The 27,895-nt window shown below is 40.7% G+C and overlaps 1 pseudogene across 1 annotated transcript; it reads left to right on the top strand.

Moving 5' to 3' along the window:
• The first annotated feature begins 453 nt into the window (after nucleotides 1-453).
• On the top strand, nucleotides 454-27,540 carry LOC307134302 (E3 ubiquitin-protein ligase TRIM39-like; annotated as a pseudogene). The gene is made up of 6 exons: nucleotides 454-1,022; nucleotides 1,135-1,221; nucleotides 9,460-9,693; nucleotides 9,785-9,923; nucleotides 26,728-26,754; nucleotides 26,993-27,540. The product of its transcript is annotated as an E3 ubiquitin-protein ligase TRIM39-like (transcript).
• The last annotated feature ends 355 nt before the right edge of the window (nucleotides 27,541-27,895 follow it).

Genomic DNA, 27,895 nt, shown 5'->3' with positions numbered 1-27,895 from the left:
TAAATCAATAACCCAGAAAATAATGAATTAGTGCATGAATGACTTTAACTCTTCTCATATGGTGATAAGTAAAATATACAGTTCAGGAATATACAGTACTACTTCACATTAAGGCACTGATCAGCTTGTCTGGGTTCATTTTGCAGTAATGACCAGCTTATACATGATCTCTTATATATTTGAGAAATCATATTTGACCAAAATCATGAGGCGAATCATGGGATTCTTTTAAACTTGTTGATTATTTTCCTCTCTGCTCTAACTCATCCGTAGCCTATAATAAAATCATCATCATCATCATCATCATCATCATCATCATCGTTTCAATAATTTACACAGAATCCTTAATTCAAACAAAATGTCTCTGCATGAGAAACTTGAATTCTGTGTTTTTCAAGTGTCTCCAAACTTTAGACTAGTAGTGATTTCTCTTCTTCATTTCTCTCTCCAGCGATGTCTTCCTCCAGCGGTCGACTGACGGAGGAGCTTCAGTGCTCTATATGTCTGGACGTGTTCACTGATCCAGTCACCACTTCATGCGGACACAACTTCTGCAAGACCTGTCTGAATAAGTGCTGGGACAACAGCCAGACCTGCAACTGTCCATATTGTAAAGAAACATTCAAGCACAGACCTGATCTCAAGATTAACACCACACTCAGAGAAGTTGTAGATGACTATAGAAAGAAAAATCCTGAGAAAAAACCTGAAGTTCTGGAAAAACCTGAAGTTGTGTGTGACCTCTGTGAGGAAAGAAAGCTGAAAGCCCTGAAGTCGTGTCTGGTGTGTCAGAGCTCTTACTGTGAAACTCACCTGGAGCGTCATTTGAGAGTGGCAGGTCACAGAAACACAAACTGATCAATCCTGTGAGTAATCTGGAGGACTATATCTGTCAGAAACATGAGAGACCTCTGGAGCTGTTCTGTAGAGATGATCAGACGTGTGTGTGTCCGATGTGTGACGTGACAGATCACAAGAACCACAACACTGTTCCTATAGAAGAGGAGTGTGAAGAGAAGAAGGTAGAAGTTACTGACAAAACTGATTTTAAATGCTCTTATCATGAAGAATCACATGTTCTTTAATATAAATGAATCAGTTTTGAAAACATATTGTGTTGTTCTGTGTCTATAGACTCAACTGATGAAGACACAGAAAGACGTGCAGCAGATGATCCAGGACAGGATTCAAGACGTCAAACACTCAGCAGAAGTCAGAAAAGTGAGTTTAAAATAATGTCATTATATGAAGTTCTCTACACAGATCCAAGAGGAGCCAGTCCTGTCGATCATCATTATGAATGTATATAAGCAGCCGTCATTGCGCCTGTTGGAAAGCAAAGTGCAAGACTGCCCAGCAGAGGGCGCTAACAGACTGTATTATTGTACAACTGACTGATTTATTCACGTTCTCAGACGGAAGTTGTTTTTAGTTTGTAGTGGAGCGGCAGGCAGAAAGAAACCAGCTCGTTGTTCATACAGTTAAATCTTGTTTTGGTGGATTTGTGCGTGTAGAAAACTGTAAGTATCATTATATTTATACATTCCATGTTTATGTATCGTGAGGAGTAGCAACTTTATCGTGCATTCAGGACATTTACTGTTCGCCATTGGATGACTGAATGACGCAGCATTTTCTGTTTACCGCCGGTTTGCGATGCATACAGTTAATATTAACATTTGTGTTGTGTATTGTTTAGTAATCGTTGTTTACTCTAGAAGGAGGACTATTTACTGTTTAAGTGAGGATGTGTGGTACAGTTTGATGCTCAGTCAGATTGTTTGTATCTAGTTTTTCCTTAAGAGCATATTATTGCCTATTGAACATTTCTATTAAGATAATCTAATAACTATTTGCTGTATTTTGTTACTGAATAATCTTTGTTGTGACTGTACTAAGAAAATCTATTATTTATTATTATTTCCTTATGTAGAACCACATTTCTATCCACCTGTAACTTGAAAGAAGCAAGCTGGAATAAAAGAATACAAATGGAGAACAAAGACTCGTGCATTCTAACAGATGCCCCACAGTGATCATAACTTTAAACTAGCAACTTAATCCTTCATTACAAATTGGTCCTTCGAGCCGGAGTTGTGATTACTGTGGATGAAGATGGATCGTGCTCCATTAGACAGAGACTTCAGACCAGATGATGTTCGTCCCCGCCGCCAAAGGAATCCTCCTGGCTGGCTAAAGGAATATGAGGTTGATTTTCCACGTCCAGTAGTATTTGACCAACCCAGTCAACATTATTTGGGAATGAAAGATAGTGGAAGATATTATGAGAGATCCGCCGAGATGACGCCTCTCCCCAAGAGCACCATTCCCCACAACTGGAGCAGAGAAGACATGGAAAGAATGCCCTCAACTTCATATGTTCCCCTCTATGAGAGCACTCCAACACAATCCCAGAATACCCCGCGCATGCTAGAAGTTCTTCAGCAGTTGCAGGAGGATAACAGGAGGTTACACCAGACTGTGTTGGATATGCAACGTCGAATGGACAAGAGTAATGCTTTGTCACTTCATCATTCTCTGCAATTAGAACCAGAACATTCTCCCAGTGTCAGAATGAAGCAAACTGTAGCTGTACCTCAGTATGTCAATCAATCAGCTATTGAAGAAGAGGAGGAAGACTGGCCACCACCACCTCCCCCTGTGACATCAGATAAGGGACCAGAACAGCCCAATCCTGAACACAGAGTCATAGATGTCCTGGAGGAGCTAAAGGAACGCCTTTCCAAACTAGAATTGAAGCGATCATCTACTCCATCCACACCAAACTATCAACAGCCAGTTGATGACACAGGGCAGTCAGAGTCATGGTCAAATCCTAGTAATACTGCTACCCCTCCATTGCCACCTCAGAGAGATTACAGCTTCACTGATGCACTACCACGTAGCCAGGAGAGATCGTATAGAGGCCCCAAGCCTTCAATCCCAGACTTCACGTGTGATGACCCCAGAGAATTTGCAAGACTGCGAATATCTTTGGAGAATATTCTCCCTCCTGATGCAACTGAGAGGTTCAAATACCAAATTCTGCTGGACCACCTTAAATTTGAAGAAGCTCTGTTAATCGCTGACTCTTACAGTAATTCTCTGTACCCTTACTCAGACACCATGGCCTCTCTCATTCAGCAATATGGCCAGCCTCACCAACTGGCTTTAAGAAGAATCGCAGAGTTGATGGATGGGCCCACTATCAGGCCAGGAGATGCAATGGGATTCCGTAAATTTGCACTGAGAGTTAGGGCGCTGGTTGGAATGCTAGAACAGCTAAAACAAGAAGGACTCATTGAACTTCAGTGTGGATCACATGTGGCCAGATTAAGCAGTAAGTTGCCCCAGGAGCTCAGAGCTAACTTTAGGCGATACCTTCATCCACTAAAGAGAGGAGTTCCCTCTCTTTTAGACTTTGCAGAGTGGTTGGAGTATGAGTTACAGATCCAAGAAGGTGGAGATACACTTGATCAGATAGAGGCTAACAAAGAGGCAGCTAAAAGGCAAAGAGACCACAGGAAAGATGGTAAAGGAAGAAACAGACCAATGACCGTGCTCTTGGGTTCTACTCAAGCTACATCAGAAGCATCTTCTGAAGCGAAGCCCCCTTTGCAGTTGCCTGAGAAGTCCAGATTGTACTGCCCTTACTGCTGTAATAATCTGCACAATCTTGATGACTGTTCTAACTTCTCTCATCTTACTAAGCAGCAGCAGAAACAGTGGGTGATAAGCAACAACCGCTGTTGGAGATGTGGTCGCAGCCACCAAGCAGCACAGTGTCATCTGAGGGTCAGCTGTAGCATCTGCAAAGGCAAACATCTGAGAGCTCTTCATGATGTAAACACCAGAACAGGAGAACAGACAAAAGGGGAGAAATCAAGTGCTGAAACACTTTGTGGACTTGTGAATTCCTCCACTGACATTCTTTATCTGGACAGAAAGGCTGGATGCAACCAAGTCCTTCTCAAAGTCAGCAAAGTTCTCCTGCATAACGGCAGTCATACCCTCGAAACGTACGCTATCCTAGATGATGGATCAGAGCGAACCATTCTTCTCCAGGAGGCAGCAGTGGAGTTGAGACTCCAGGGTCCTTCAGAGCGCCTCACACTAAGAACAGTGCGACAAGACCTACGAGTGATACAAGGTTCATCTGTGTCCTTCACTATCTCACCAGCCAGCCAACCTGAGAGGGTCTATAAGATCGGGGGAGCTTTCACTGCATCTCAATTGGGTCTAGCGGAGCATACATATCCGGTTGAGCGATTGCAGCGCAAATACAGATACCTGAGAAAATTGCCCTTGCCAGAGATCAAAGGTGCCCAACCTCTCCTTCTCATTGGATCAGACTTTCCACACTTGATAACTCCAATCCAACCAGTAAGATTAGGACCACCTGGAGGGCCCGTGGCGGTAAAGACCAGACTTGGCTGGACACTTCAAGGCCCTGCTAAGTGCTTACCACTGCGAAATGGAACACAGACATGCTTGTTTACTGCAACACTATCTCCATCAGCTGAACTGCACCATAATGTGGAAAAGCTTTGGCAGCTCGACATCTTGCCATACAAGAATGAGAAGTTGGTGACCAGATCTAGACAGGATCAGACTGCAATAGAACTTTTGCAGACGAAGACAGTTCGAGTGAACATAAGTGGAGTACAGCGATATGCCACACCTTTACTAAGGGTGAAGTCCATGCCCACTTTGTCTGCTTTACCAACTTCAGTCCTTGCTAACCTAAGGGGTACAGAAAAGCGCCTCATTCGGGATCCAGACCGTGCCACAGCCTACATCTCAGAAATTCAGAAACTTGAACAGGCAGGATATGCCACAAAAGTGAGTCAGGAAATGTTGGAGTCATCTAGAGAGTCATGGTTCATCCCACATCACATGGTGACTCACAATGAGAAGAACAGAATTGTGTTCAACTGCTCCTTCACACATCAGGAAAATAATTTGAACGAACTGCTCCTGCCTGGTCCCAATTTGAGCGCTTCACTGCTAGGTGTCTTGCTGCGATTTAGAGAACATTCCACAGCCGTCAGCAGTGACATTAAAGGTATGTTTCATCAGGTGAGGCTACTCCCTGAGGACAGACCACTCCTACGGTTCCTGTGGCGTGATATGCAGAGAGACAACTCTCCTAGTGTGTATGAATGGCAAGTCTTGCCATTTGGGACAACTTGCTCCCCATGCTGTGCAACATATGCACTGCAGCGGCACATCACTGATCACAGTCAAGAAGGGGATGAGGTGCGTAATGCTGTCGAAAGACACTTTTATGTAGACAATTGGCTTCAGAGCTTCTCTTCCTCTGAAGCAGCTAAAGCATCAGTCAACAAGTTGAGGGAGCTACTGGCTAGTGGAGGCTTCGAATTAAGGCAATGGGCAAGTAACGTCCCAGATGTCATAAGGCACCTTCCCCCAGAAATACTGTCTCAAGATAGTGACCAGTGGCTCAACCAGAGTCAAATGGATCCGCAAGAACCTGCTCTGGGACTACGCTGGAGGTGTGGATCTGACACATTGACATACAAGTCCCATCTGCAGGAAGCAAGCCCTACAACAATGAGGAATATTTACAGGGTGCTGGCCAGCCAGTATGACCCACTTGGGTTCATCACTCCGTTCACAACTAGGGCCAAGATTCTTGTTCAACTGCTGTGGAATAATAAGAGAGAATGGGATGACCCCCTGCTCCCTGGTGATATTCTTGAAGCTTGGAAAGTATGGGAGAGCGAACTTCAACATCTTGAAAAGCTCAGTTTGCCTCGTTGTTATGTAAGCTTCAAATTAGACCACCCCAGTTGCACCCAAGAAGTACACATCTTCTGTGATGCTTCAGAGCGGGCCTATGGGTGTGTTGGATATTTACGGACGGAGCATCCACATGGTCAAGTTGAAGTGTCATTCATGACTGCCCGATCGCGAGTAGCTCCCAAGAAACAGCTATCGGTGCCCAGGTTGGAGCTGTGTGCCGCTCTCACTGGTGCTCAACTTGCCCAAGTGTTGCAGAGGGAATTAACATTGAACATCACTCAAGTTATTCTGTGGACAGACTCAACTACTGTTCTTAACTGGCTCCAGTCTGATACCTGCCGCTTCAAGGTATTCGTAGGGACACGGGTTGCTGAAATTCAGGAGCTGACTAATAACGAAGACTGGCGTTATGTTGACTCTTTGAACAACCCAGCTGATGACATCACAAGAGGGAAGACCCTACTGGAACTGGCAGGTGAAAATAGATGGACGAAAGGACCTTCCTTTTTGTGGCTCTCACCTAAAGACTGGCCAAAGACCCCAACTATCCCCAGAAAGGATGATTCAGAAGAAATGCGAAAACCTCTTTCTTGCCTTAATATTGTCACTGACACCTGCCCCTCCCCTCCTGACCCCAAAGAGTTCCAGTGTTTTACAGACTTAGTGAAGGCCACTGCAGAATACCTACACAAAGCAACCTCATCTGATTCACAAGGGCCCACAGCTGAAACTTATCAGAAAGCAGAATTAGAGATCTTAAAAGCTGCACAAAAAGTGAGTTTCCCTGAAGAGATTCAGTGTCTTACTGCTTGTAAACCAGTACCATCATCGAGTCGCCTAGCACTGCTGGCACCTGAACTCGATAAAGAAGTGTACATCATTCGTGTCGGTGGAAGATTACGTAGATGTAACCAGCTAGAACCAGAAATAATTCATCCAATTGTTCTGGACCCAAAGCACTCAGTTACTAGGATGCTCATTCGGCATGTTGACAATAACTTAAAACACCCTGGTTCTGAACGACTTTTTGGGGAATTACGGCGCAAGTACTGGATACTTCGGGGCCGCGAAGCTGTTCGGAAAGAGCAGCGTGCCTGTCTGGAATGTCAGAGATGGAGAGCCCACCCAGTTATTCCTCAGATGGCAGATCTACCTCCTGCCCGCCTCCGCCTGCAGTGCCCTGCATTCTTCTCTACTGGAGTGGACTGCTTTGGCCCCTTCTTAGTCAAAATAGGTCGCCGCAACGAAAAGAGATGGGGGATCCTATTTAAATGTTTAACTACAAGAGCAGTGCACATTGATGTCTTGACTAGCCTAGATACAGACTCCTTTCTAATGGCCCTGAGGAGGTTCGTTTCTCGCAGGGGCAAACCTGCTGAATTACTGTCCGACCAAGGGACTAATTTTAAAGGAGGTGAGCGAGAACTCAATGACACTTTCAAAGCCATGCACCCTTCATTGCAAGCTCAACTGGCTGAGCACCAGATCAAGTTTCTCTTCAACCCCCCTAATGCACCGCACTTTGGAGGTACCTGGGAAAGGGAAATCCGTTCTATAAAGACAGCCTTAAATGCCACGCTCAATGCCCAGACCGTGACTGAGGAAATGCTTAACACCATTTTCATTGAAATCGAAGGAATTCTAAATTCCAAGCCTCTAGGTTATGTTTCCTCCGATGTGGCTGACCCAGACCCAGTTACCCCGAATCTCCTTTTGATGGGGCGGCTAGATCCATCATTGCCACAAACCATATACCATGATTCCAATCTACTCAGTCGGCGGCGCTGGAGGGCCTGTCAAGTCCTTGCTGATAGATTCTGGGCACAATTCCTAAAAAACTACCTACCAGCATTGCAAATACGGGAGAAATGGCAGAACGACACAGATCCCCTCAAACCAAGCACAGTGGTGCTCATAGTAGACCCTCAGTTGCCCAGAGCATTATGGCCAATCAGACAGGTAACCAAAGTGTTTACAGGAGCAGATGGGCGGATACGTACAGCAGAAGTTAAGGTGAACGATCGAACCTATATCAGACCTGTTAGCCGTCTGATCCGCCTTCCCGCTGTTTCAGATGATCAGGACAAAGGGTTGCCCCAATAACCGCAAATTTGTGGAGCAAATTTGGGGGCGGCTGTTGGAAAGCAAAGTGCAAGACTGCCCAGCAGAGGGCGCTAACAGACTGTATTATTGTACAACTGACTGATTTATTCACGTTCTCAGACGGAAGTTGTTTTTAGTTTGTAGTGGAGCGGCAGGCAGAAAGAAACCAGCTCGTTGTTCATACAGTTAAATCTTGTTTTGGTGGATTTGTGCGTGTAGAAAACTGTAAGTATCATTATATTTATACATTCCATGTTTATGTATCGTGAGGAGTAGCAACTTTATCGTGCATTCAGGACATTTACTGTTCGCCATTGGATGACTGAATGACGCAGCATTTTCTGTTTACCGCCGGTTTGCGATGCATACAGTTAATATTAACATTTGTGTTGTGTATTGTTTAGTAATCGTTGTTTACTCTAGAAGGAGGACTATTTACTGTTTAAGTGAGGATGTGTGGTACAGTTTGATGCTCAGTCAGATTGTTTGTATCTAGTTTTTCCTTAAGAGCATATTATTGCCTATTGAACATTTCTATTAAGATAATCTAATAACTATTTGCTGTATTTTGTTACTGAATAATCTTTGTTGTGACTGTACTAAGAAAATCTATTATTTATTATTATTTCCTTATGTAGAACCACATTTCTATCCACCTGTAACTTGAAAGAAGCAAGCTGGAATAAAAGAATACAAATGGAGAACAAAGACTCGTGCATTCTAACAGATGCCCCACAGTGATCATAACTTTAAACTAGCAACTTAATCCTTCATTACAGCGCCGTTATAAAAATAAGTTCCCATTTGTTTTGGACGGGTTTGTGTTAACCGCTAACATATAACGTTAATCCATTCACGTGTTTTCTCTCTTAAAATGTAAGCGCATGTAGGCCTGTATGTCAGCATTATCATATGAAGGGTGCGTCTCAATCAGCTCCTGGTTCAGTAGTCAGGGCACTCATCAGGACATAAGGCAATGGGCTGATCCCTGATCAGTGTCCTGACTACTGAACCAGGAGCTGATTGAGACGCACCCGAAGTCTGTCATGTAAAACAAGAGCGTATTGATGCAGTTCAGTCTGCCTGCTATTATATCAGTTAATGTCACTCCTGATCAGAGGCTTCTGTATATATTTAGTTTATACGTAGATTTAGGCTTCAACTAAGTTTAATGGTGCAACGCAAAAATATTTATGAGTGCATAAGTTGTAACTTAGTGCCCATTTACGTCAAAACTAGACTAGTTGTAACTTGCGCTCAGCTGGTGCTACAGGTGTCCTGACAGGAAAGCTATCCGTTCCTTTATCGATACACGTGAAAAGCACCCCGGGGGCATTATAGGGATCTGTTATGTTTAATCTATTAAGTTTTACTATGTACAAGTCTATGTCTTTTGAATTGAAGTGCGCAGTGAACTCCGTTGTCTTGAAACTCATGCTGGCGCGGCTATTCTTGCCTGCCAAAATGGCGTCGTAAACAGAATGGGTCACGTGACCTCTGGAGCTCTATAGTATAGTATGAGCAATAGTAACACTGACTCTTGTCTTATCAAACACCACTAATCATTGGTTGATTGTCCTGGTTGAGCAGAGAAACACAGAGGAGGAGAAAGCAGCCCGTGTTGAGCTCTTCACTGATCTCATCCGCTCCATTGAGAGATGTCAGACTGAACTGCTGGAGATGATGGAGGAGCAGCAGAAAGCAGCAGAGAAACAGGAGGAAGAGCTCATTGAAGAGCTGGAGCAGGAGATCACTGAGCTAAAGATGAGAAACACTGAGCTGGAGCAGCTCTCACACACTGAAGATCACCTCCACCTCCTACAGGTCAGTCAACATCTCTCTGATCAATGATAATGCAGTATATGACACCATAACACTCCCCATGCTGAAGGATTTCTCCTCTCTCCTGCTGTAGATTTACTCATCCCTGTGCAGCTCTAGAAACACCAGGAACTGGCCTGAGATCAGTATGAAGACTGATGAGAGTCTGGAGACTCTGAGGAGAGCTCTGACTCAACTGCAGGACACTCTACAGGAGAAACTCACACAAACTGGTGCGACAATATCAAATACACTATACAGATACATATATTCATCATCTTTAAACATCAGCAGTGTTGGGGAACGTTAGCTTTAAAAGTAATGCTTTACAATATTGCGTTAGTCTCTAAAAAAGTAACTAATTGTTACTTAGTTAATTTTTATGGAAAAACAAATTGCATTACATTTTCTAGCTTGTTTGTTTTTAATAACAAAAAAACAGGAGATCTATTTTTGGCAAATGTAAAGGCATTTTCACAACTAAAGTGTAATAGTAAGCCTCAGGCTGAAGGAAATGCAGATTCAAGTCTGTACAGTAGAGGCTCAAACTAACCTTTCAGCTGTGCTGCGAACGCAGGAGAAGAAAATAACATAAAATGAAACACAAATGTGATGTTTATCTAAAGTAATTTTGCTTATAATGATAGTTGAAATGGATCATCGAAGGTCAGCAGCAAATATATTGCTTAATAAAGTGAGATTAAATACCTCCTTATTTAAAGGGGTATTGACATGAGAAATCTAATTTTCCTTTTTCTTTTGGCACATAAGAGGTCTTTGTATCATTAATACATCCTGCAAGATCCATAACTGAAAACCTTCAATAGAAAAGCATTTATATAATCAATCTCTAAAAAAGCTTTGTTTGAAGATAACAACGCTGACTTTTACATCATCACATCGTTGTCCAACCCACTGGTGTTCAGTCGATGAGCAGCGAGTGGATCTAAAGTAGTTGTTTACGATAAGATTGTGATAATAAGATTGTGATAATAAGATTGTAATAATAACAAGATTGCGATGCCACGCAGACGTTGTGCTGTGGAAAAACATCATCTTTGTGGCTGAAGGATTCCGATGTCAGAGAAACATTTATTGAGTTTATTTTCAACTAATGTCCTAGTCACGTCACTGCTGACTTGCATGTTTGTACCGTACATTTATCAGCGACTTGTTTTGAGAACAAGTCACAACACAAAACTTTAGCTCAAAGATCAGGCTGTGCCAACTGTTCTGGAACCAGCAAACCGCAAACTGTAAGTAACACATTTCATTTGTAAACCGGTAATGGCAGTTAAATTCAGAGATGGGCGTAAATACATGGAAATGTATTTAAAATACAAATACAACATACTGTGTGGGAAAATGTATTTAAATACAAATACAATATTTTGTATTTTGAAAATACACAAAATACATGTGAAATTGGCGATTCAGTGCAGGCATCCCTATTAGGCTGAAATCTGTCAGGGCCTATTCATTAATATGTTTTGTTCTAATGTCACAACAAGTCACAATTTCAAGTTTACTGGGTTTAACTTGATTATTTGGTTAGGGTTTAAGAAGTGTAGGCCTACTAAAAAACTTTCACACGTATCTTCAAAATGACCCACAACCTAATCAGTTTATACGTGAAGAAATCCATTTATTCACAAACTTATCACGAGTGTTTGACAAATTATTCGGCAAACTACTTCCTCTCATCGCTGCTTTTTGATGGTTTGGAGAACAATTACTCAGAGTCGTCCTCTGTCGTTTCACAGAATTATACAACGGAGAGCTCTGTAACGAATTAGCTCTGAGGGGAAATATTAATAATTATTCATACCTCATTATGATTATTCATTATGATTGATAATGAATATTTGAATCAGTTAACTAGATTAACTGATGTACCTACATTTACATTACAATCATTCAGTATTGGTTATTAATTTAATTCTTAGAAAAGGATATTTTTTATGGTCACAGAAAAATTGTTATTTCTTTTAATTTACCTAAGCACTTAGAGCGCATTAGCAAGATCGATCATTAAAGGGACAATATGTTTGCAGGCACGGAGTCAGGACCAACATATATTGTGCACAAACTTTAATAACTAAATCACGGTACAAGACTATAACTAACATGAGACAAACATGACATACACACATGATAAGAGGTAAGGTTAAAGTGGTCGGAGGGAAAAGGGTCAGAACAGATTGATGGAGTTATAGAAAAATAACTCAGAAAGTCTAGCTTGCAGAAAATCTAAACCTTTGGAAGAACCATCGTTAATAAACTTCTTTGTCTGAACAAAGAGTTTACAGTTTTACTAACTACACAGCGATTTCTGTTTCGTACTTTACTTGCATTTAGCCTGAGCTGTAGAAGACCGTCCGAGCTGAAATCAGAGGAGAAAGTTTGTGGGTTCCGTCCGATGGCTTTGATGTGGCGGTCAAGTTCTTCTGTATTGGATGAAGAAGAAATGATGAGCTTGCGTGGTTGCTTCGAATCCGTGGAAGAAGTTGCACGTGGCATGCAGAATTTGGGCCTTCTGGTCCATGGCCTTGTGAGGCCTTTGGTTCGGTGTGGGTAGAGGCCTGCCATGTGAGCGGCCTGCAGGGCAGGAGCCCACAGTCACAGCCTGTTGTGTCCGTGACACAGAAGAAGAGAGGGAGGAGGGACGAGTGTCTTGCTCCTTAAGAAGTCTGCAGGAGGTCACCACCTCCTGAAGTAGACTTGATCAATGAGATTGTTGGGATTTCCAAGCAGGGAAAATCTCCTCTGGAGATTTATGGGTCTTTGTTTCAAACCGGATTCAAAAGGGTCTGTGCCCATTTATACTCTAATTAATGCAACAAACACATATTGACTATTACGAGAACGTGACATACATGAAAGTGTAAGTTGTGAAGCGAGCATTAATTTGATAGGAGACACGACATATATAAGGTTACCTTGAATAGTAAGTTGTTCATAAGACATTCATAAGTGACAGACAATGCACCTTTACAAGACAGTTATGTGTGTACATACAAGGTCCTAGGGTGCTTGTTCATTTATAGACGGTTTGTCTATAATTTGAGGCAAAAGCGTGTGTTTTACAGGCTGTGTCTTTCCCATGTGGACTTTCCATGTGGCCACATTCCTTTGGTGTCGTAAAACATCTTATCAGTCTTGTTTCCATGGTTACCGAGGATCCTTCTCTGGGTGTTGGGGGAAGGTCTGTTATTCAGCACAAAGTATTTAAAACATATTTGTTAAATGTAACAGGAATTTAAGTGTCTGATTCTCCTCAATCACTACATAATCCCCCCTTTCGATAGTTGTTGCCCCTCCTATGGACAACAGCGGGCGATATCGGAGGTGCAGAAAGATCAGACACACCCCAGCAGTGTTGGGCTCTGGTTGTTTGTGTCCCCTGGAGTGATGGTCGTTCCACAGCAGATAAGGCAGACAGTAGCCGAGTTCAGGTCTCTGGTGCAGCAGGTGTAGAGGCAGCAGGTGCCTTGACGGTGTGTCACCTGTCATCCTGAAGTCTGTTTGTGTGGCGCAGGTGTCTGCTTGTGGTTTCAGGAAGTGGTTTCAGAAAGTGGTTATAGGTCTGTGTGGCGTGAAGAGGGTTTGAGACTGACCTAGTGCTGGTGGCAGGAGGGCAGCAGGTGGTTGTTAGCCTCTCAGCCACGAGAAGTCTGAAGGATTGAGTTCTGCTCTGCTCTTGTTGCAGTGCTGATGTGAGCTTGCCTGAGCTGTGTGGGCAAGGAGTTGGTATCTTTCCTGTGCAGTACTCCTCTGGTGAGTCCTGTTCAGGGAGCTATTCTGCTGGTGTCAGCAGCTCCTGTAACTGTGAAATAGTCGTGTCCAGCTGTCCTTATGCAGCCTCCGCTTGACACCTGTGTGAAGGGTTTGGCGGAGGACGTTGTCGTCGACAGCTGTGGGACGTCCTGTGGTGTGCGCAGGTTGGGTGCGCTGTCTTCCATGGCTTGTCTGGTGCCTGGGCGGTTGCCCTAGCAACAGTTCTGCACAGGTCCTGTGCTTGCTCTGTCCAGCTGCTCTCATGGTTCAGCAGCCGCCTGAGCCATTTCAAGTCTTTGTTTCTGGTTTGAGCCTCAGTCTCTAGCTAGTTGGTGAGGCTTTGAGCATGTGTCTGCTTCTTGCTGGTCTCTGTGATCTGCTGTGTGAGGTTGTTTTTACCTTCTGTTTCAGATCCATGAGGTGGACGCTAAGGAGGAGATACCCTTGATCACCTGTCTCTGCACTCTGGCTCGGGTCATTTATTGTTAGTCCTCTTCTCTCATTGTCCAGTTGCGTTGGCTCTGGTACTGTAGGCTTTCCGCAGTCCTGGGTGGAACCATGTTCCTCGCAATTGCCAGTCAGTCCTTTAAGTCTCCCGTCTGAGAGGATGGGCTGAGCATCTGCAACATTTTGGCACACTTGTTGTTGAGAGTAGGGTGAGGGACCAATGCATGACCCTAAAGAGTTCAAAGCTAAAGGTTCAATGGGTCAACTAGTGATAAAGCATACAGCTTGATGTTTCTGTCATAGTTTGCTATGGAAATGTGTCTGCTGTAATTATTTGCGAATTTTACTCATGTAGTCTCTATCTAACAGTTTTGAGTTAAAACTTGTTTAATCACACGGAATTACATTCGTCTCATGGATGAATACTGATGTTTCTTTCAGTGAATGAAACATAGTATTGATCAACAGGTAGCAATGCTTGTAAATGCAGCTAAAGTTTAGATGAATGACATCAATCTGACTATAATTTCTAAGGCCTTTACACTGTCGACAGGGGAGCATCACCCAAATCTATGTCTACATAACACTGTACTGAGATTCCTTCATCAGAAACAGGTTAAACATTTTATATACTGCTGAGCTGAGATTCTTTTGTCTAAACAGAATTACGCTTTAATACTGAAATTAGAGTCTCTTTTCTAAAGTCAGAGTAGCCTTATGCTAATACCATTTGACATACGTTAAGATGTGTTAAGACTATTTCTGTTACAGTAGAGATGTCAATTCAAGCTATCGTTTTATCTGCATCTAACAAGCCAGCACTCGCGATCTGCATCTATATTGAATGTAATGTCATGTGTCATAATGATCAAAATCAAACCTTTAGGTGGACAGTGGTTTAAGCGAATGGCGCTCGGCCATGCTAGCTCACATTCTGGGTTTCACTGCATGAAAACACTGAAATCCGGCACTATCCGGGCATGGTATACTCCTGTGTAATTTGATGTTTACCGGATGTATGTGGGAAAAAGCGGATCAGAGTAACACGGAACAGTATATTTCCAGAAAAACCCGGAAACCTCACGTATGCGGACGTATACAGGAATCCGTGAAATTTCACGGACATATACAGCTGAAACACTGCTGGGTGTGCTAGGACTGAAGACTGTTAGGTGTGAAGAAGACCTTTCATATGTTAATGACTGACACTTGTGCTGGCTGTTCTCAGAGGGAGGGGGGCAGGGGAGCACTTCAGGATTGAGAATTATCTCTGGTCTACTGTAGGCTACAGCAAACAAGCTTTTTACACAGAAAAAAAGAATTCTTAAGGCCCTGAAACACTAAACTGAACTAGCAATGACTAAAGCCGACTGTGGGGTTGGTTCACGTCTGGGTCTGGGCCAAACCATCAGAATGGTGTGTCAGGGCCTTAAAACCACTGCATGAAAAGAGTCTCTTAATCAAATATTTTTTATAAAAACAGTACAAAATAAAAACCCTGTCTGAACATATACGTTCACAAAAAAATCTGAATATGTAATGAAATAAACAAAGAAATGTAATGGAATTAACAAAGGATAATTAACCAAACATTTTAGACTATCCCCAAACAATTTTTGCAAAGTTTTACAAATTGTAGGCAATAATAACATTAAATAAAAAGGAGATGAAATGTGGAAAATGAAAAAGTTTGTTTTAAAAACACCAAAAACTGATATGCTCAAAATAAAAATATGGAATAAAAAAGAGCAGGGATTCACTTGCTCAAGAAACACAGAAACACAAGCAGATCTTTCAGCTCTGCAACTGTTAACAAAAAGTGTCACTCCAAGATTCTTAACTTTAAAGGGTTAGTTCACCCAAAAATGAAAATTCTGTCATTAATTACTCACCCTCACGTCGTTCGAGACCCGTAAGACCTCCGTTCATATTCGGAACACAAATGAAGATATTTTTGTTGAAAGCTGATGGCTGAGAAAGGCTTCATATAGGCCTCCATTGGCATTCAGTACACTTATACTCCCAAGACGGATAAAAGGCACTCAGAACATCGTTACAAAGTCCATCTCACCACAGTGACTCTACAATAATCTTACAATGCGACGACAATAGTTTTTGTGCGCAAAAAAAATCAAAATAACACCTTTTTCCAACTTGTTACTGCCTTCCGTGTGTGCCTCCACGACGCATGCGCGAGAATATGACGCAGATCCGGCGTTCGGACAGATGACCCAGAAGTGATTTGTTTACAATCAGAGGAAGACGCGCGTATCTCAGCTGTTGGATTCTACATTGATCGTGCTTTAGGTCTCGGCGTAGTGCTCAAAATGGGGTTAGAGTGTGCATTTCATAGATTCTCGAACCCCGGCGCTACGTCATATTCTCGCGCATGCGTCGTGGAGGCACACACGGAAGGCAATAACAAGCTGGATAAAGGTGTTATTTTGATTTTGTTTTGCGCACAAAAACTATTGTCGTCGCATTGTAAGATTATTGTAGAGTCACTGTGGTGAGATGGACTTTGTAACGATGTTCTGAGTGCCTTTTATCCGTCTTGGGAGTATAAGTGTACTGAATGCCAATGGAGGCCTGTCTGAAGCCTTTCAGAGCCATCAGCTTTCAACAAAAATATCTTCATTTGTGTTCCGAATATGAACGGAGGTCTTACGGGTCTCGAACGACATAAGGGTGAGTAATTAATGACAGAATTTTCATTTTTGGGTGAACTAACCCTTTAACACGCTGCAAAAGAGGGGCGTTTTAAGGTTTGAAATCCACCACTCACAATAGATGTAGGTGCAACCAATAAGGTTACCAATAAAAATAAGGCAACCAATAAAAATAATCCTAATTTTACAGAAAAAAACTTCAGTTTTTTACAGTATTTTCTTGTAATTTTGAATTATGTTTAAAACGATGTAAAATTACAAACAATATCTAAATAAACAACTTGACTGTTATTTTAAGGATTATATCATTAATGACAAATTGCAGTAATTCTCATTTTTTTATACAGGAACATCACTGTATTATTTTTCTGTTTTCATAAATAACAAATTCATGCAAAATTACAAACAATATCTGTAAATTAACAACTGTAATACAATATTTAGCTCATTATATTAAAGGTTTATGTTTGTGTCCATACTAACAATTTAACATTATTCTTTGTCATTTTAAAGTAAATCTTATTAGTTTTATATTTACACTGTAAAAATAAAAACCTAAAAAAAACAGCAGCTACAGCTGCAAAACAAAAACCGTAAAATAAGTCAAATATCTTAAGTCAAATAAAGTTTAAAAACTTCACAGAAATTTACATTAAACGTTTTAGAGAAAACACTATTAGTTTACAGATTTTTCCTTATTTAAATTAAGATATTTTACTTTAATTTTCTGTTTTACAGTGAAGGTGTATTTTTACATTCAAACTGGTTTTACATTCAATTCTGGATACAAATATAACAAAATATATAGCAAACTAAATATCAAACAATAATTGTTTTTAAAGAGTACAAATCTGCACTGCTCTCCAGGTTGAAACTTCCAGGCATCTGCCCACACCACAAAACACCATTTGACCAATTAATTAAATATAACAGCAAATAAAAATAAATATACACATTTTCTAACTGTTGTTTAAAACAAGTTTTTTTCTATATTTGCAAGGCTATTTGCTGTCTTTCCGTGTTCTTTTGAGCGTGATTGGTCAATCTGAACGTCATCCAGAAATCTGGCCAATGACAGTGCGCGCCTTCAGTTTGAATTATACACCCGTTGTCTTTGGAGTTGCTCGCGGCTCGCGGGGACGCGACGCGATCGCGGGTTCTAATCTTCAACAGGACGGCTTCTTCTGTCCATTAATTGCATTGCATGGATCATTTAAACCTGTTAAAATCTTATTTTGGACGAATTTTGATTGTGGGATGTCGACTGAGAGAACAGACTAAGTTTCCAATGGCGGACAGCAGACGGCAGAAGGTAACGTAAATCCCTTTATATTTTTTCTACTGCTTATCAAGATATAACGTTAGTGCATTAAAGTAATATGCTAATCGTGATTAACTTACATATTCTGTTTCTGTGTTTTGTTGTAATATTGTTAAAATAGGGCTGGGTGTTATGGCGATCTGATGATACTGGCTATTGTTAGCGATTTTGCTGTAAACGTTAACATTACCTTTTTATATCGCGGAATGGGAATATAGCGTATATAACGCAGCACTGACTTTACTAAAACTTTTTGACATTTTGACAAGGAAACATGCATGAATGTAGAATAATGAACGGGACATGCATGTGTTAAAATAAGCCTCTCTCAGACAGCAGGCGATCCGGAAATCAATTATCTTTCTGTAAAATGCGCACAATTATCTCAGAAACCCTGTCATGTGAGGTATTCACTTGATTTAAACAGTCAGTTATGTCTAAAGTAAAGTCAAACAGTTTAAGTTAACTTGGGGAAACCCGGATGAGTGTCATTCTGTGCATCAGTTCTTAAAGGGGCTGCAGCTTTGTCATAATTTTAATAAAACAAAAGAATAGAGAGGACCTTCTACTTCTTTAAGAATCATGTGATATTAATTAATTGAATATCATACAGTGAAGACTTTTAAAGCAGTATTATTCTGTAGCATTTTAATAAAATATCCATCAAAATAAATATATTGTGATATCGTTATTGTAAAATAAAATTTCTCATGTATGTATAATTATATGGTCATAATGCCCATCCCTACTGTCAGCTAGTTTTAAGATCAAGCTTGTCATAAAATGTAACAGTTTTGGAATGAGTAATCTGAGAACACTGTCATGTACACTTGTTCAACAGAGAGGACAGGAATCCACCATCCTTGGACTCTGAAGAATTATAGGCAAACCAGGATTTTGGATCTACTGTGAAGTTTTTGTATGGGCCTGGTGAGTATGTTTTGCAAGTCCATGTCCGTAAGTTGATAATTAATATTAATGTTTTATCAAACAAATTAATATTCATTTGTGTGTGTGCATGTTTCTTCCCCCCTCATGATACAGAAGTTTTGGATCCATGATCCTGAAGAACTTTTACAGATGTTGACCCTGAATGTGTAAAAGGTAATCTTAAAAATGTTGTCATTATTTTAATGTTCTCTGTTTTTTTCTGTAATGTAGACACATGCATTTTCTGTGAAGTTGCTTTGAAACAATATCAGGGTTTTTCCTACATTGAACTAGGGCTGCAACGACGCGTCGACGTCGTCGATGACGTCGACTACGAAAATACGTCGACGTGCGTGAAATGCGTCGACGCGTCGGCGGCACATTATTTACGTTCTAGAATGGAACAGAAGATCTAGAATAATGGCAGCTTCTGCTCCCGGGCATAGTGAAAATGATCATTTATCATATAAAGCCAGACCGCGACATTCAAAAGTGTGGGAGTACTTTAAACAGAAGCCGAATAAAACTGTGCTTTGTTCGCTCTGTAACGCCGGTTTCACACTGCGCGCGGTGGCAGAGCAGGAGCTGTGCGCGTGGAGAGCGGGAGCTTTCACACTGCAGTCAGTGTTGCCAAGTCGCTTTTTTCCGCGGAATTGGGCTACTTCTACACTGTTGCCGCGGGCTGTGTCTCATGTCCGCGGGTTGAAGCAAAAAAACACACATATTTAACCCCCCGAACGCGATGTTTACCAGAGAACCTCCCCGAAACGCGATTGGGCTAGTTTTGAGTAACGAATGGGTGGGTTTTGTTGTGTAAACCTGGCAACCCTTCCAGTGTTCTCTCCATGGTTCTCTCGCGCAGCTGAACCGTGGCGCGTGTATTGCAACAGACGGTCACATTTTCCGGGGTTCTTCTCCGACCCCAGTACGTCTCGTGCTTTTATTTATTATGGGCTGCATATATCTCCTGTTAATGCGACCTGGTTCCGCTCTGTCCCAAACACATATGCATAATAACTTGTTGTATATAGGTAGTTTACATGATTAAAGTAACATTAAAGTTAAGATATGCCTCTAGCTTTAATAATTTAAATGTGTCTTTGAAGTTTGGGCAAAAACTTCTGGCAGCTTTAGTCGTTGTTTATGCACATGTATATCTTCAAAATAGACGACTAGTTATACATTAACACTATGCTGAAAGCTCCTGTATGTGAACCTTTTGCAGATAAATACAAGTGCATTTTCGTTTACTAAGTAAATCATACTCAACTACTATAGTAAACAACTTTTCCTAATTAGGCCTACTCTGTATACATTTTATGATGAATAGTATCATTATATATTATGTTTAAAAAGCTTCTTTTGTTCATATATATTCATTATAAAATGAAATACTATGTACACTACCCTTCCTGAAATACAATTAATATTGTCATCATTCATTGATTTCATGTTAAAATAATATACAAATTCACTACCCTCTTTGAAATACAATAATCAGTAAAAAAGAATAATAAGATTAATCTGGAAAAATAATCGTTAGATTAGTCGACTAATCGAAAAAAATAATCGTTAGATTAGTCGACAGAAAAAATAATCGTTAGTTGCAGCTCTACATTGAACATTTTTTGCCGGCCGCCAAAACAAATTTTTGTCCCGCCAAAGCCTTATTTGATGAGTTATTGTGATTTATGAGTGATGTAGAACAGATGAGTGCTGCACTTGAGTTAACTGAGTGACAGAGAGAACAACCAGTGAGCTCCTACCCCGCTCGCACGCTCTCTGTCTTCAAAATAAGCATTCTTAGCTTTCTACTGTTTCACATTTTACGTTAATCAAAATCAAAAGGTCGGAAGACCGAATCCATGTTGCACGTGGCGCTATCAGACGATGTCTTCCTTTAATTACCGCTGGGTGTGAAATGCGCTCAAAAAACATTGACTGATTCTCTGACCAGCTGACATAAAGCATAATTTAAATAAACAGGAAACAAATCCTATCCGGTTATGAAGTGTTTTCTGTGTCTTGACAAATCTTTCGCGATTTTCTAAAGACGGGATTCACACACAACGCGTCTGCTAATGTCCGATTCGCCACCTAATGACTCCTTTGAACCGAATCATTTTAACGACTGGTTAGAACTGATCTGTCCAACACTGAACTCACGAATTAGTTTAATAATTTACTCAGAACAACACCTGAAATGAGAACACAAGTGTGCTTACCCACTTTAGCAAGAGTGGATAGTAAGAATTATTTTTAATTATCAACAGTCTTTCAGCTTATTTATGTGGACAATGTGTAGTAAAATAAATAGCCTAAAATCATTTAGTTTAGACTGGAGTGAGGTGAACCCAGAACAAATTTGTTGTTAGCTAGCTGATTGTAAATGGCAGAAAATTGGTCTATTTGTTCATTTTTTTAATACTATTTTTTTAATATTGATATGATTACCAAAACAATTATCAGTAAATAGTGTAAAAATGAGGGGAAAAAAACAAACATCAAGGTATCAAAATAAGATAAGCAAAAGTTACAAACTTTCTTTGAATTTATTTCAAATTTATTGTCAGTATTGCGCTTGCAGATCAAGTGGGTAGGGTATTTTTTTTTTTACCGTGCGTATGTGTGTGTATGGATGACCATGTCTGTCAGCCACCACCGAAGACCATTTTTGACCCAGGAAAAACCCTGAATATGTATTGTGAAAAGCGCTATACAAATACATTTTAATTGAATTGTTTTACTTACTTTTATTGGCATTAACTATATATTATTAATGTATTATTTGGCAGGTCGCAAGATGTATTTTATTTTGTGAGACTTTGCTGAGGAAGTATTCTTTGGCTCAGTCTGAAAAGGCCCAGAAAAGAAACACTATGAAGAACATCACACAGAACCGTCAGAGAAAGAGACGGGTAAGTTAAGAAACCGGTTAAGCTTTTTCCCTCCAGAATGTTACTATACTCCTCTCTGAGTTTTAGTGGTTAATTTACTGTCATGTTTTGCAGTTGCTGGAGACCAGGTCCAGGGTTGCACAAACCAACACAGAACCTGTGGAAGACCGCAACTATAGACCTGATGAAGATGAAGATGCTGCTGTTGTTGATGGAAGGCCAGTGTGGATGGTTAGGCTAGCTACTACAAACCAGACTAGACTGACCCACACTACGTGTCACATCACCAGCCCATCATGCCAGTTTGAAAAAATGTTCAAAACTCAAACAACATTGTGTTAGAGTTGGTCACAATTCTTTTATAATTATAAATTTAATATTCAATTGTTCCATTTTAGATTGTCTTTATTCCTATGTTTATATACTTATACTTTTATTGGTTCCCATATATAGAACATTTACATATATTTTATATACACTTTTTAATTTATAGATTTCTTTGTCTCGTTTTATATTGTATACTTTGTATGTTTGTAACTTTTTAGATGTCCATGTTGCTTTTGATCTCCACGTTTTGTATTGTTGTTCCTTTTACGTCGCCTTCCTTTAGAAACATTTTGTTCACTTATCTTTTCCCCCATTCATTTTAATGCATGTTTATAATGCTCTTTGTTCTTTTTATTTGGTTATATTGTTTACTTGGAATATTTATGTGTATTTTATATGCACTTTTTTTGTCTTATAAATGTATTGTTCTCATTTTATATTGTTTAATTTGTATAATTATTCTTTTCCTTTTTATGTTCACTGTGTATTTTATTCCTTTACATCTCTGTCTTTTAAATGCATTTTATTCATTTTTTTTCCCTTTTTGTTTCTTTACCAATTCATTTTAATGTATATTTATGTTCTTTGGACTGTTTATATTTTTACATTTGTTCCTTTACATTTTCATCCCTTTTAAATACATTTAGTTCACTTGTTTTTGTTTCACCATTGTTTTAATGTTTGTTTATAATGCTGTTAAGAATGTTTTTTTTTTTTTATACCTTTTTAATAAATATTTCAGACTTTCTCAAATTGTTTTGTGTGTATTTTTCTTTTGGGAGGGAGAGGGGATTATTTTTTATATATTATATATTAATGAGCAAAATCTGCATAGCTGGCCTATAACCAATAAAGTCCCTATGCTACAAAACCTAGCCCACCCTTAGCCTTAGAAGTAACCAATAAAGTCACTTGACTGGGTTTTCAATCCGTCCTGTCCTCCAATAGCAGTCTGGGTTTTGGGAGTGGTTTAAAAAAAACAACCAATCCAGTTTGAGATGAAGGACCAATAGGGGGTGGAAGGCAAAGCTGTTTAGAGGTGTGAAAATGTCTCCTGGGAAAAACTTGATGGGATTATTTGCCATGGCAACAAATGGCTGTAGCATGGGAGTATACGGGCACAACATACATCCGATTTGGTACCATTTCGGATGAATACGGACATATACGGATCCATGGAATTTGACCTATCCGGCCAGTATACTCCTGGATTCTTCCGAATTTCAGCAGTGTATACAGGAGTATCCTGGTCCGGATACACCTTTTTTCATGCAGTGTTTAGCATTGCCTTTGACAAGCCATTTGTCGTGGAAACCAATGCGCAGCAGTGCCAAATCAAATAGTGTATATCAATGGTCTGTAAGTTTCAATGCTGTGTCTAGGTTGTTGACATGTGAGGCTTACACAGGCATTGAAGATTTCTCTTTCAAACAGTACAAATAAAAATTTCACTAATGCAGGCTTTTGTGTTTCTGTGAACATGTTTGCATCTACTTGGAAATTAGTTTGCCCTACGCTGACTAGGAACTTTGCTAGAGGGTGTCTTGCATTATGGCCATGTTGGGTGCCTTCTGGTGCCCACTTTGGCTTTTGTGTTTCAAAGTTCAAAGTCATGGGGGTTTGAGAACCCCTTCGGAGGGGGCCCTTGTGTTCGTAAAGGCCTTCTTTGTCAAGTCACCTGCATGGTATTGTGTGGGGCAGGCTGTGTCGCCTACACGGTGACTAACTGGTGTCATAGGAGAAGGTTCTTGAAGCTGGTGTCCTCCTTCCGTTCCAGGTTTGTCTGAGTCTGTAGTAGAGACATAGGAAATTTCATGTCTGACCGGGTCACGCTGCTGGTAGTCGAGTGGAGGTTTCCTGGCTGCCGAGCCAGAAAGCATCGCAACTCTGGGCTGGATGTGATCCAGAGCAGATAGAGTCTATCCTGGTGGTTCACTCTATCAGAAGACTGCAAGTGAAGGTCAATGTCTCGTAGGAAGGCATGGACGTTGTGGTCTCCTGCAAGCTTTGGTGTGAATGCAGGGATGTGTCTGTCCATTTGCTTGAGGTCTTTAAGTGTCACTTCACGTGCCATTTCAGGGTTTGTCTGAATGAATCCTTTTCCTTCTGCGGCTGCAGAGGCTTTCAGGAAACTGGCTGGTGAAAGGTTAAGCAGAGGGCTTTGGCTCCTCCCCCCTTTGTGTCTGTGTGCAGGGCTGGAGGAGCTAGCGCTGCTGGTGTGAAGTTCAGCAGGGTACCTCTTTCTTGTGGGGGTTCGTTTGCAGTTGGTTGGGCCGTTTAGTTTTTTTTTTCTTCGGACCACACCACATTAAGCTTGTCTCTAATGCTGCAGGATTGCTGAGTCAGTGTTTGGACTTCAGCTTTTGGCTGCATGCAGATTGCCTCCAAGGGCCTTAGCTTTAGTGTCTTTTCTCTTTAAGTTCCACATTGGCGGTTTTAACAGGGTCTTTGTGAGAAACAGTTCTCTTTCAGGGTCTTGTACAGTGGCGTTATCCAGCTGCTCTGTGTGCCCAGCAGCTGTCAGAGCCTCCTGAAGACCAGTGATCTCCTACGGTAGCTCCCTCCCGTCAGCATCCTTGCAGGTACGCTGTGCATTCTCATGATGAGCGGGAGATGGTTCCCTGTGGAACTCTGTGACTTACAGCATCAGTCCGTTTACCTTCCTTTTGAGGCCTGTGGGAGTGTGGCCGAGGAGATGATGATGATGGTCAAGTCTTTGTATCTCAGTCTGGGTGTCTGGACACACTTGTGTTGCAGTTTTGCCGTTCGTTTCTCTGCCGTTGTAGGTTCCTGGCTGCCGTGGGCTGAAGGATGCCCATCGCGTGCTCTGCCGGGTCTACGGGGGTTCCCGGTGGTGGCAGGGCTGCATATGTGAGGCATACTAGCACACTTTGTGGGAAACAAGAGAGAGATGGCAAAGGAAAATGCAAGTTTGTACAGAGCTGGAAAGCTAACTGTGTAGAAGAACAGCTATGGGGGCCGCGTGAATGGTTATGTGAGCCACTTAAGGCGTTGAATAGCTGATGGATGCCGCTAGTAAGGCAGGGTGTTAAGATTTTGTGTTGGTAAACACAAATGGTGAATTTGAGTGTCTTTTTGACGGGCTACAAGCAGTCAGCTAATGACCGGGCTGTACCTATTTGTCAGCGGTCCACTCTGTCTCGGAGCGCGCACAAAAACTGCCTGCCAACGTGCAAGTGTGAATTTGAATTTCCTTTCGCGGCAGTTATAATAACACAAATCACATCACACCCAATAACTCATTCGCCTTTGCTTCTTTTTCCTGTCCACTAAAAGCTGCTCAGATATATTTGCTTACCCCGATAGGCCTATCTATGTAAACGATTTAGAAACAGTTCCATCGATTCACAATTTATATCATCGCTACGAATCTACGATATGTATTGTCCTATGATATCACCCATCCCTAACATGCAGTAACGTTAATGCTTCAAACACATTTGACAAGCTACTTTAATCAACAAGTAGAATTGACCATGACATTATTATTCCAGAAAAGTTGTGCATGAATGTTGGGTTTGGGGGAGGGGCCGTGTCTAGTCTGAACTAGCTCAAAGCAGTAGTTTTTTTTTTTTTTTTTTTTTGTTCTGCGCAGATATCACATGGATACAGTACAAGAGGTGGAACGAAACCCAATTGGGTTTATACAGAGTTCCACTCCACTTACATGAAAAAACAAAAAAGACACGCAGACAAATAAGTTGAATAATACAAATAAAAAAGGGTGAAAAACACATTTTCAGAAGCCTGATTATCCTTTTAACTTAAAGTTACAGATGTTGAAGGGTAATGGTAAAGGAGGATCAAAAGTAAAGAGCAGCATATGAAGTATACTGCAGGAAACTATAACAAAAGGCTGTCATAGTAAAATCAAAAGGTCTTTCAACTGTTTTTTAAAGACGAATAAAGACGACATAGATCTTAGGGACAAACTTAATTTACTCCATAATTGAGGACCCCTAAAACTGAGGTCAGTTTTATGACCTGAAGTTCTAGATGCCTATGTGCCTTGTTTGATGGATATGAATATCTGAAATAAAACTAAAAAAGTGTTGTAATGTTGGTGGAAGGTCTTCTCTCTTGTAAATAAACTTATGAATAAATATGTATGATAAATAAACATTGACTTTCTCAATTGGAAGAATCTTGAATCTAAGAAATAGAGGTGCAGAAGGAGCATATTTAGAAGAGTAGGAAATCATACGCAAGAACTTTTTTTTTGAAATTTTTGCGAGATAAGTGTGAAAAGTAGCACCCCAGACAATGTTGCAATAATTCTTAAAGGGGAATAAAAAGCTATAGTAAACCGTTAAATGAGCAGATGAGTGAATTGAAGGTAAAACAATTCTTAGAATATTTAACATTTTAGAGGATCTTGTACAAACTAGATCAACATGTTTGGACCAAGTTAAACCTTCGTCAATCAGGACACCGAGAAATTTTGTTGAAGCCACTTGAATAACTGGAATAAGAATAACTGGAATAGTTTCTGTTTGATTCTCTGAATATCAGCAGAGACACACACATTGATCAGATAAAACATGATATTGAGCTCAACTCTTTAAATATAACCTTAAATCTCGTCTATAATTCCACACATAAACATGTCAAAGATCTGATGATGTTTTATTGTCATGTGTCTCTACAGATCTGAAGAGGATGCAGCAGTATGCAGGTACAGTGTGTGTGTGTGTGTGTGTGTGTGTGTGTGAGTGTGAGTGTGAGAGTGAGAGAGAGAGAGAGAGAGAGAGAGAGAGAGAGTGTGTGTGTGTGTGTGTGTGTGAGAGAGTGTGAGTGTGAGTGTGAGTGTTTGAGTGTGTGTGCGTGTGTGTGATTAAACACTGATTAAATATTACAAACATCATCACAGAATGTGTGTATTGAGTTATGATTCATATTCTCTGTTTTCTCAGTGGATGTGACTCTGGATCCTGATACAGCTAATCCTCATCTCATCCTGTCTGATGATGGAAAACAAGTGAGACATCGAGACATTAGACAGAAACTCCCAAACAAACCACAGAGATTTGATATATATTCAATTGTCCTGGGAAAGGAGGGATTCTCCTCTGGGAGATTTTATTTTGAGGTGCAGGTGAAGGGAAAGACTGACTGGAATTCCGGAGTGGCCAGAGAATACGTTGACAGGAAGGGACAGATCACAGCGACACCCAGTAATGGATTCTGGACTGTGGCTCTGAGGAATGGGAATAAATATGAAGCCTTTGCTGGTCCTCATGTCTCTCTGTCTCTGAGAGTGAAGCCGCAGCGGGTCGGTGTGTTTGTGGATTATGAGGAGGGTCTGGTCTCCTTTTATGATGTGGAGTCCAGCTCTCATATCTACTCTTTCACTGCTCAGTCTTTCACTGGGAAACTCTATCCATATTTTTGCCCATATCCAAACAATAAAGGTAAAAACTCAACTCCTCTGATCATCACACCTGTCAGATACAATAAATGAATTTACAGCCCAATATGAAACAGGAGATGAAAGTAATGATCTTAATAATTAAATCTGAAAACATTATGTATGTGCTGATATTTTTTTTATTTTAATTCGTCAGCTATAATTACATATTTTAATGTAAAATATAATGCTTGTTCAATAAATAATTTTTTTCATAAATATTTCATAATTTCATGGCATTTTTTCTATCATCTCTACTCGACAGTGAAACTGCCTGTAAAAGTTTAACATTAAAGTCTAACTCTAGTAACCAGTGTTACGCAGCACGCTTGAGCTCAATCATTTTACTGTTCTTACACAAAATACACATCAAATATACTTTGAGTAAGAGTAAAATAAGAATGTGTTC

This window comes from Gobio gobio, assembly GCF_949357685.1.
Source record: "Gobio gobio genome assembly, chromosome: 11".
Lineage (NCBI taxonomy): Eukaryota > Metazoa > Chordata > Actinopteri > Cypriniformes > Gobionidae > Gobio > Gobio gobio.
Note: the sequence above shows the minus strand (reverse complement) of the source record. Positions and strands in the feature narration are given on the sequence as shown.